Source organism: Rhinoderma darwinii, unplaced genomic scaffold (genome assembly GCF_050947455.1).
Source record: "Rhinoderma darwinii isolate aRhiDar2 unplaced genomic scaffold, aRhiDar2.hap1 Scaffold_978, whole genome shotgun sequence".
NCBI classification, from domain to species: domain Eukaryota; kingdom Metazoa; phylum Chordata; class Amphibia; order Anura; family Rhinodermatidae; genus Rhinoderma; species Rhinoderma darwinii.
Window position 1 is genome coordinate 116,140 of NW_027464552.1, and position 9,663 is coordinate 125,802.

At 46.1% G+C, this 9,663-nt stretch overlaps 2 non-coding genes and 1 pseudogene across 2 annotated transcripts; all 3 read right to left on the reverse strand.

Moving 5' to 3' along the window:
* Positions 1-598: 598 nt before the first annotated feature.
* On the reverse strand, positions 599-778 carry LOC142734422 (U2 spliceosomal RNA; annotated as a pseudogene).
* A 6,798-nt stretch (positions 779-7,576) lies between these two features.
* On the reverse strand, positions 7,577-7,767 carry LOC142734418 (U2 spliceosomal RNA). Its single transcript, XR_012880377.1, has one exon. It is a non-coding gene; the product is annotated as a U2 spliceosomal RNA (small nuclear RNA).
* A 1,344-nt stretch (positions 7,768-9,111) lies between these two features.
* Positions 9,112-9,302, reverse strand: LOC142734419 (U2 spliceosomal RNA). Its single transcript, XR_012880378.1, has one exon. It is a non-coding gene; the product is annotated as a U2 spliceosomal RNA (small nuclear RNA).
* Between the last annotated feature and the right edge of the window lie 361 nt (positions 9,303-9,663).

Here is a 9,663-nt window from a genome sequence, read left to right on the forward strand (position 1 = left end):
ACAAATCCAAATTGCTGCTCTCTTTGTAGGCAAGCAAGGGTTTGTTGCAACTGCAATTCTTACTTCTTCTTGGAAATGTAGGGACGACAGTACATTCCATCACATCCATCTAGTGTACACAGGTAGGTCCATTGTGGCGGGCGGGCTGCTTTAATGGCTGTTTGCTGTTCCCCCTACTCCACTCCACTATTTGACTGTGGTGCTGCATCAATCAATCAGTGGCTGGCTCAGGTGCAGCTCTTTAACCTACCTAAAAGGGAGGGCGGAGAGAAGACAAGGAAGGTGAATGAGCTGTTCCAATGTGAAATGCCGGAAACACAGAAACACAGAAGACACACACACACACACACACACACACACACACACACACACACACACACACACACACACACACACACACACACACACAACAAGAGGTGGCAATGTATTAATTAATTGCATTTAATAAATGAGCTCATTATCACACATGACTGTACAAATGCATTGTCCAACAGGTGTTGAAATAATGGGATTAAAAGGGGAGATCCCATCAGAAAGACAAAAACAATAGCAAACACAAATAGCACTTTTGGAATCTGATTTTAGTCAACACATAAGGGAAGGGTGCACCGGTCCTGGAAATACTGCAATACCAGGTCAATGCGTGGAGTGGACAGAGCAAGCTCTATTTCCATCTCCCTGTTCTAAAAATCCATTTAATATATGGTCCCCAGATAGGGGACGTATCAGATATTAAACTGATAAGAACAGATTTTTTGAATACAAAAGTAATAATAATAAGACCAGTAATACAGATGTTATAATAAAAGTACAGAACAATAGCAGGATAAAATTTATACAGGGCATAAAAGACATAAAAGAATAAAACCATTTTTATTTACAATGTTATGGTATTCCACATTTGCAAACACCACATGGATGTTGCTTCTTTTACCCCTAGCTGCTTTTTGTCCCTAAGATAATAAATGTACATTTCACTTAGGGCATATTTGACACAATTTTTAACATCAATAAAATCATGTTTAAAAAGCAGAATGTTCCTAACCTTCCAGATGGCATTCTTAAAACAGTTTAAAATGATCCAACAGACCATTTGCTGTTTAAAACTTGGGCAGTTAAAAAGACCATAAAACACGTATTCAAATTTAAGATCTTTAAGACCGCAGGCCCATTTCAACAATGGGCCTACCTTCCTCCAAACCTCCTGTGCATATGGGCAGTTCCAAAACAGGTGCATTACCGTCTCGTCGTCACCACACCTGTCTCTCGGGCACTTGGCTCTCGCCACCAGTCCTCGCCTATGCTGGAATTCACGGGTAGGGAGGCACTGGTGAACGATTGCCCAGGCAAGGTCCTTGTGCACATTTGCCATAAATTTCCCGAAAACGTTCCGCCACACCACCTTGGACCTTGCCTGTGAGAAATTTGAAACTGCCAGTGTATCCTCCTGCCGCCTACAGGAGAGTGACACTTTTTTCTGGTCCCCCAATATGTCAGGCTCCAATTCTTGGAGACCTAGGAGCCTGACAGTTTTTTCGAGCACCGCATATTGTTTTGGGGGACACAGAAGCACAGGAGAATTCAAAGGGACACGAAACCATCGTTTAAAAATCATGCCCGTAGCGTACTTTAAAAAGTAGCTAAAAATACCATCAGAATTATACATTTTAAAACAGAAGCAAAAGTATTTAATGTAAAAGAAGTTAAAAAGGTTAGGAACATCTCTCCCGCCATTGTCCTTACATCTGTACATAAAATCACGTTTTAGTTTTTCCATTTTGGAACCCCATAAAAACATAAAACAGATCCTGGTCACTTTTTTAATATATAAAATTGTTGGAGGGAAAACCATAGCTACATAAAGCATTATGGGTAATAAAACAGATTTAATTATTAAAACTTTTCCCTCCATGGTGAGATTTCTCAAATTCCACATTAAAACCTTTTTTTCCATTTTGGCAATTACTGAATCCCAATTGGGTCTCCCATCGTTTTCTTGATTAAAAACAATTCCTAAAATTTTTATCTGATCCTGCTGCATGTTAACTCCTGGTGTCACAGAGGAATCCCATACACCAGTATAAAAACAGTCACATTTATCAACGTTTAATTTAAAACCAGAGGCTTCACAAAAAAAGCCGGTGTTCCTCAATGCCCTTCTCATAGAAGCGGCGTCTGGGCATAGGATGGTGGCGTCATCCATATAGCCTAGGATTTTTACCTGGTTCCCCCTTCCTCCAGGTATGGGCACGCCTCTGATGACTTTATCATCTCTTATTAGGGTGAACAGAGGTTCAATGGCACAAATAAAAAGGAGCGGAGACAACGGGCACCCCTGTTTCACCCCTGATAAAAGAGGAACACCTTTAGTTAAAAATCCGTTGATAGAAATTTGGCTAAAACAGGATCGATATAAAAGCTTAATACGTGTTAAAATAATTTCAGGAACAGCCATCTTTTTAAGAACCATAAAAAGATATTCATGGGAGACCCGGTCAAAAGCCTTCTCGAAATCTAAGGATAAAATAGCAAGGCTTTGACCCCTTTCTTTAAAATACCAAATGATGTCACGTAAAATATTCAGGGACTCAGTAATTGACCTCCCAGGTACCCCACATACCTGGTTTGGATGGATTAATTTATGAATAAAAGGTTTAAAACGGATTGTTATTAGTTTAGCTAAAATTTTACAATCAACGTTTAAAAGAGTAATAGGGCGCCAGTTTTTTAACTGGTCCTTCTCACCTTTTTTAAAAATTAAGGACACAATCCCCCTCCTCCAGGAAGGGGGCAGCTCTTCAGTAATAAAAACTTCCTTATACAATAAAAACATGTCATTCTTTAAAATTTCCCAAAAAGCATGATAAAATTCGATGGGCAGACCATCTTCCCCAGGAGCTTTCCCATTAGAAAAACTTTTAAAAGCAAATAAAAGTTCCTCCAAGGTAATATTACGGGATAAAACTTCCTGGTCTAAAATATCTAGCTTGGCATCAAGGGAATTAAGAACATGTTCTAAAAAGGAAGGATCAATATTTTTCTTGTTAAAAAGAGATTGGTAGAAATTAAAAGCAGAATTTAAAATGCCGACCATAGTGGTTTCTCCTTCAAGGTTTAAAATGACATCTCGTTTATCCATTACCTTTTTGAAGAAGAACCGGGAACACTTCTCGCCATCCTCGAGGTACTTTACATGTGAATTAAAAATTATTTGTTTCCCTTTCTCTTCTATGGCATGTTTTATTTCAGCTTTAAGATTTAAAATATCATCATCAACATCCATACCAATCTCCTTCAATTTAAAAAGTACATGTAAACGTTTATTAAGAACATAAAACCATTGTTTTTTCTCTTTTGCTTTCTTCTTACCTGCTCGAATAAAAAAAGCTCTGATTTTGGGTTTAATGCCCTCCCACCAGTGTAGCATAGGCTGACTGGGCGCTCTATGGGACTGCCAACACTGGTAGGTCCGCACAAACTCCTCTTTAATGATGGGGTCCTCCAGGAGTGTGGTGTTTAGTCTCCAGGGACCCCTACAAGCTTTTTGCTCTCCCTCTAGCTCCAGGTGCACCGAAAGGAGCTTGTGATCAGATAAAATATTTGTTAAAAGCAAACATTTTTTGGGAATAAAACTATTAGAAGTGAAAATAAAATCAATTCTGGAGCTCACTCTTCCATTGGACCAGGTGGGGCCTGGGTCCGCAGGCAAGAGTTCCCTCCAGCAATCTTTCAATTTAAAATCACCAATAAAATTCTTGAGCAGGTAAGAAGTACGGTCAATTTTTCGATTAAAATCCCCACCCTGCCGGTGTTCTCCATCACGTACACAGTTAAAATCACCACCCACCAGCAGGGGGGTAGACCCAACACAAAACAATGGTAAAATCTCTAATAGTTCTGCCCTCTCCTGTTTGGTAGGAGGGGCATAAACGTTTAAAACACGAATTAAAATTCCATTAAAAAGCAAATGTATTAAAATAGCTCTGCCGGGCATGATTTCAGTCACTGTTTGGATGGAGATAAAACGACCTCGGCAGAGCAATCCAACCCCCGCAGAGCGACAGTCATTTCCACCAGACCAGACTGAGGGGCCTAGTTTCCAGTCCATCTTTAAATCTTGATATTCCAAGTCATTAGGGATTCCACATTCTTGAAGCAGGCAAAGGTCAAAGTCCACAGTCTCTAAAAATGAAAATAAAGCAGTCCTGCGGACAGGGCTCTTTAGGGACCTCACATTTAGTGAGGCGACTTTGATAGGAACCAACATAGTCTTAGTTGAGGTCAGAGTCCGAACCAGAAGAGTCGTACTCGGAGATCAGCTGCGAGTCTGGACCCCCTTTTTGAGGGGTCAATAAATCTTGGATGTTGGTAGGGTCAGAGCCAGATACGTGGGCGGCTCCAACCCCCACACTGCTCTCATCCGAACTCCGATAGGCAGCTTTCCTCCGAACTCCGGACTCCTCTTCCTCTCGCTGTCTCTTTGCAGAATGGCTCCTATCCATCTCCTCGAAGTCGCTCTCACCCATCTCTGGCCCCTGGCTGAAGATATCGCTGATGTCCTTACTGGGCAGCTGCACAGGGGCCTGTGAGGTCCCATCACTCTTGGCAACCTTTGCCTGCTTACGGGGAGCCTTCATCGCAAGCCCCTCCACAACCGCAGTGGAGGAACTTTGCTCCGACCCCCCCGTTGACCGGTAATGGTCAAAACGAGGCTCCAATCCAGCATATTTTAGGGTTTTCTTAATGGAGCCCTCGTCTGACACAGAGTGTCTCCGCTCCATGCCCACACTCTTGGGACAGGCGTCAGGTCCTACTGCAGAACCTACGGAGCCACGACGCCTGTCGCTAACCACTGCCTCAACAGGGTCCACTGCAGGCGGAGCAGAGGACCTGTTTGCAGAGGTGCCGGTCAACTTATGTCCAGCAGAGTCAGAATTCCTCCTGCTCTGCCTGGACCCGGTGGAATCCCTATGGCCGTCCCTCGAGGCTGACATCGGTGGGCCCCCCGATGGAGCTGTGAAGGACTTTGGCCTGGACCCCTCAGTCGTCAATGCTCGTTTTGGGGCATTACCAGCGGCGTCTGCACATGTTGCAAACTGCCGCTCTGGCCCTGGTCTGGGTGGCCCAGATTTCGCTCTGCGGGGGCAATCTTTAAAAGCATGCCCAGTCATGCCGCACAGATTGCACAACACCTCGGAACTGCATTTTGCCGCCACGTGTCCAACCTGGCCACACCTGTTACACTGCACCACATGGGGCCGGTCACAATGTTCTCTGGTGTGGCCATATCTCAAGCAGTTCCGGCAGGCTATTGGCATCTGGGGGTAAAATAAGAATCCTCGATTCTTCCCAATGGCAAAGTTCTGGGGTGGGTGATGTAAGCCTCCAATGCCATTGGGATCCTGGCGGAACTTCACCCAATATTTCCTTTTGCCGTTCCAGAAGCTCTGGGTGTTCAAGATTTTGTGTGAGAAGCGGACCTCCCTGCAGTAACGACTGAGGAAGGTTTCAATGTCACACTCTGAGACAAATGGACTGAACATGCACATCACGAGCGGGACTTCTTCCTCCCCGTAGAGGAATAAAAAGTTCAGTCCATTTAGCCGCTCCTCACTCTGGTCCGCATCAGACAATCTTTTGTGCATGTTGTCGCAACATGCCGCGGCCGTAAAGGATATGGTGTACCGACCGCGGCTTTCCTGGTCATTGAGACACAGGATGTCCGCCCGCTTGAGCCCCAGGAAGTCCAGCAGAATCACCTCCACAATGAAGCGAAGGTTCTTCCGCTGGCGATGGCCTTCTTCCACCTCGATGCGGACGGACTGGCGCAACCGGGTGTCCCCGGATGCAAATCCAAATGTAAATGGCATTTTCAGTGCCTGGGGGCTAAGCCTGTCCCTTATAGCAGCAAGGGCTCAGATTCCACAATTAAGTGGAACCCTCCCCCAAGGCCAAGGATTAGGGTACCCCAGACACCTACGAAGCCCGATAAACGCCCTCGGAACGCTCTTAGAAAAACGCCTCAAGGCCGGTTGACCTCTTGGGTAAGGCGCGATCGCAACTCGTTGTCCGGGGGCTAAGCCCACTCCCCAAATAGCAGCAAGGGGGTGAAGTCTCTCTGTGAAAAGAGACGATCCCCCAAGGCCAAGGAGCAGGGTACCCCGGACACCTCCCAACAAAACCAGATGCAGAAATACTACACCTGATCTTGCCAAAAGGCCGAGAAGCGATAACCCGAGCGGCCCTTGCCTTGCCCGAGCCTGTCCCATACTGCTGTTCACCCCTTGCAGCGATTGATTCAGCCTACTCCTAGGCAATTCCATGGGGCCCTGCAGGCTCACACACATTTACAGCTACTAAGCGGGAGGGAGGTGAATAAAGGCCGGAGAGGAAGCTACACAGGATTTGCTTCTTTTGCTTGCACCACAATGCAGTGCTGAAAGAGGAGGAATCTACATAAAAACGCCTTCCTGGCAACGCCCAAATGCCCTCCTGCCATGCAGATAAACACTGGCAGCGGCAGCAAGTGCATGCCCACAGCCACCCCTTGTTCCTTCACACCTTGTATCAGCTGTAATCCAGTCCAGTCCAGTCCAGTGCTGCCTGCTGAGCAGCACTGACCAACACTGCCTGGGCCCAGGCTTTTATCTATCTCTGAGGCAGGCCCCATTATGATGTCAGAAAGCTGGCTCTGGAATCCTGAGGGCTCCACTATGACACGTGCAAAGTTCCGTCTGAACTTTATATAAGACGGTGCGGCTCAGTCAGTCACTCAGTGTTGCCTGAGAGGGCAACACTGCAACAGCCGGCCGCCAGGCTGTCTTTTTTTTGCACATTTATTTGCCTCCAGGAGGCCACAAGAGGGAGACAAGGGACTGCAAAATGGAAAATAGGCATCCACCAACTTTACAGACAACTTCTCTTTGCTCCTACAACCTCCATCCTTGCACAGTTTGTTATTCTTCCAGGTAACATAGTAACAAATCCAAATTGCTGCTCTCTTTGTAGGCAAGCAAGGGTTTGTTGCAACTGCAATTCTTACTTCTTCTTGGAAATGTAGGGACGACAGTACATTCCATCACATCCATCTAGTGTACACAGGTAGGTCCATTGTGGCGGGCGGGCTGCTTTAATGGCTGTTTGCTGTTCCCCCTACTCCACTCCACTATTTGACTGTGGTGCTGCATCAATCAATCAGTGGCTGGCTCAGGTGCAGCTCTTTAACCTACCTAAAAGGGAGGGCGGAGAGAAGACAAGGAAGGTGAATGAGCTGTTCCAATGTGAAATGCCGGAAACACAGAAACACAGAAGACACACACACACACACACACACACACACACACACACACACACACACACACACACACACACACACACACACACACACACAAGAGGTGGCAATGTATTAATTAATTGCATTTAATAAATGAGCTCATTATCACACATGACTGTACAAATGCATTGTCCAACAGGTGTTGAAATAATGGGATTAAAAGGGGAGATCCCATCAGAAAGACAAAAACAATAGCAAACACAAATAGCACTTTTGGAATCTGATTTTAGTCAACACATAAGGGAAGGGTGCACCGGTCCTGGAAATACTGCAATACCAGGTCAATGCGTGGAGTGGACAGAGCAAGCTCTATTTCCATCTCCCTGTTCTAAAAATCCATTTAATATATGGTCCCCAGATAGGGGACGTATCAGATATTAAACTGATAAGAACAGATACTACACTTGATCTTAGCCAAAAGGCCGAGAAGCGATAACCCGAGCGGCCCTTGCCTTGCCCGAGCCTGTCCCATACTGCTGTTCACCCCTTGCAGCGATTGATTCAGCCTACTCCTAGGCAATTCCATGGGGCCCTGCAGGCTCACACACATTTACAGCTACTAAGCGGGAGGGAGGTGAATAAAGGCCGGAGAGGAAGCTACACAGGATTTGCTTCTTTTGCTTGCACCACAATGCAGTGCTGAAAGAGGAGGAATCTACATAAAAACGCCTTCCTGGCAACGCCCAAATGCCCTCCTGCCATGCAGATAAACACTGGCAGCGGCAGCAAGTGCATGCCCACAGCCACCCCTTGTTCCTTCACACCTTGTATCAGCTGTAATCCAGTCCAGTCCAGTCCAGTGCTGCCTGCTGAGCAGCACTGACCAACACTGCCTGGGCCCAGGCTTTTATCTATCTCTGAGGCAGGCCCCATTATGATGTCAGAAAGCTGGCTCTGGAATCCTGAGGGCTCCACTATGACACGTGCAAAGTTCCGTCTGAACTTTATATAAGACGGTGCGGCTCAGTCAGTCACTCAGTGTTGCCTGAGAGGGCAACACTGCAACAGCCGGCCGCCAGGCTGTCTTTTTTTTGCACATTTATTTGCCTCCAGGAGGCCACAAGAGGGAGACAAGGGACTGCAAAATGGAAAATAGGCATCCACCAACTTTACAGACAACTTCTCTTTGCTCCTACAACCTCCATCCTTGCACAGTTTGTTATTCTTCCAGGTAACATAGTAACAAATCCAAATTGCTGCTCTCTTTGTAGGCAAGCAAGGGTTTGTTGCAACTGCAATTCTTACTTCTTCTTGGAAATGTAGGGACGACAGTACATTCCATCACATCCATCTAGTGTACACAGGTAGGTCCATTGTGGCGGGCGGGCTGCTTTAATGGCTGTTTGCTGTTCCCCCTACTCCACTCCACTATTTGACTGTGGTGCTGCATCAATCAATCAGTGGCTGGCTCAGGTGCAGCTCTTTAACCTACCTAAAAGGGAGGGCGGAGAGAAGACAAGGAAGGTGAATGAGCTGTTCCAATGTGAAATGCCGGAAACACAGAAACACAGAAGACACACACACACACACACACACACACACACACACACACACACACACACACACACACACACACACACACACACACAACAAGAGGTGGCAATGTATTAATTAATTGCATTTAATAAATGAGCTCATTATCACACATGACTGTACAAATGCATTGTCCAACAGGTGTTGAAATAATGGGATTAAAAGGGGAGATCCCATCAGAAAGACAAAAACAATAGCAAACACAAATAGCACTTTTGGAATCTGATTTTAGTCAACACATAAGGGAAGGGTGCACCGGTCCTGGAAATACTGCAATACCAGGTCAATGCGTGGAGTGGACAGAGCAAGCTCTATTTCCATCTCCCTGTTCTAAAAATCCATTTAATATATGGTCCCCAGATAGGGGACGTATCAGATATTAAACTGATAAGAACAGATACTACACTTGATCTTAGCCAAAAGGCCGAGAAGCGATAACCCGAGCGGCCCTTGCCTTGCCCGAGCCTGTCCCATACTGCTGTTCACCCCTTGCAGCGATTGATTCAGCCTACTCCTAGGCAATTCCATGGGGCCCTGCAGGCTCACACACATTTACAGCTACTAAGCGGGAGGGAGGTGAATAAAGGCCGGAGAGGAAGCTACACAGGATTTGCTTCTTTTGCTTGCACCACAATGCAGTGCTGAAAGAGGAGGAATCTACATAAAAACGCCTTCCTGGCAACGCCCAAATGCCCTCCTGCCATGCAGATAAACACTGGCAGCGGCAGCAAGTGCATGCCCACAGCCACCCCTTGTTCCTTCACACCTTGTATCAGCTGTAATCCAGTCCAGTCCAG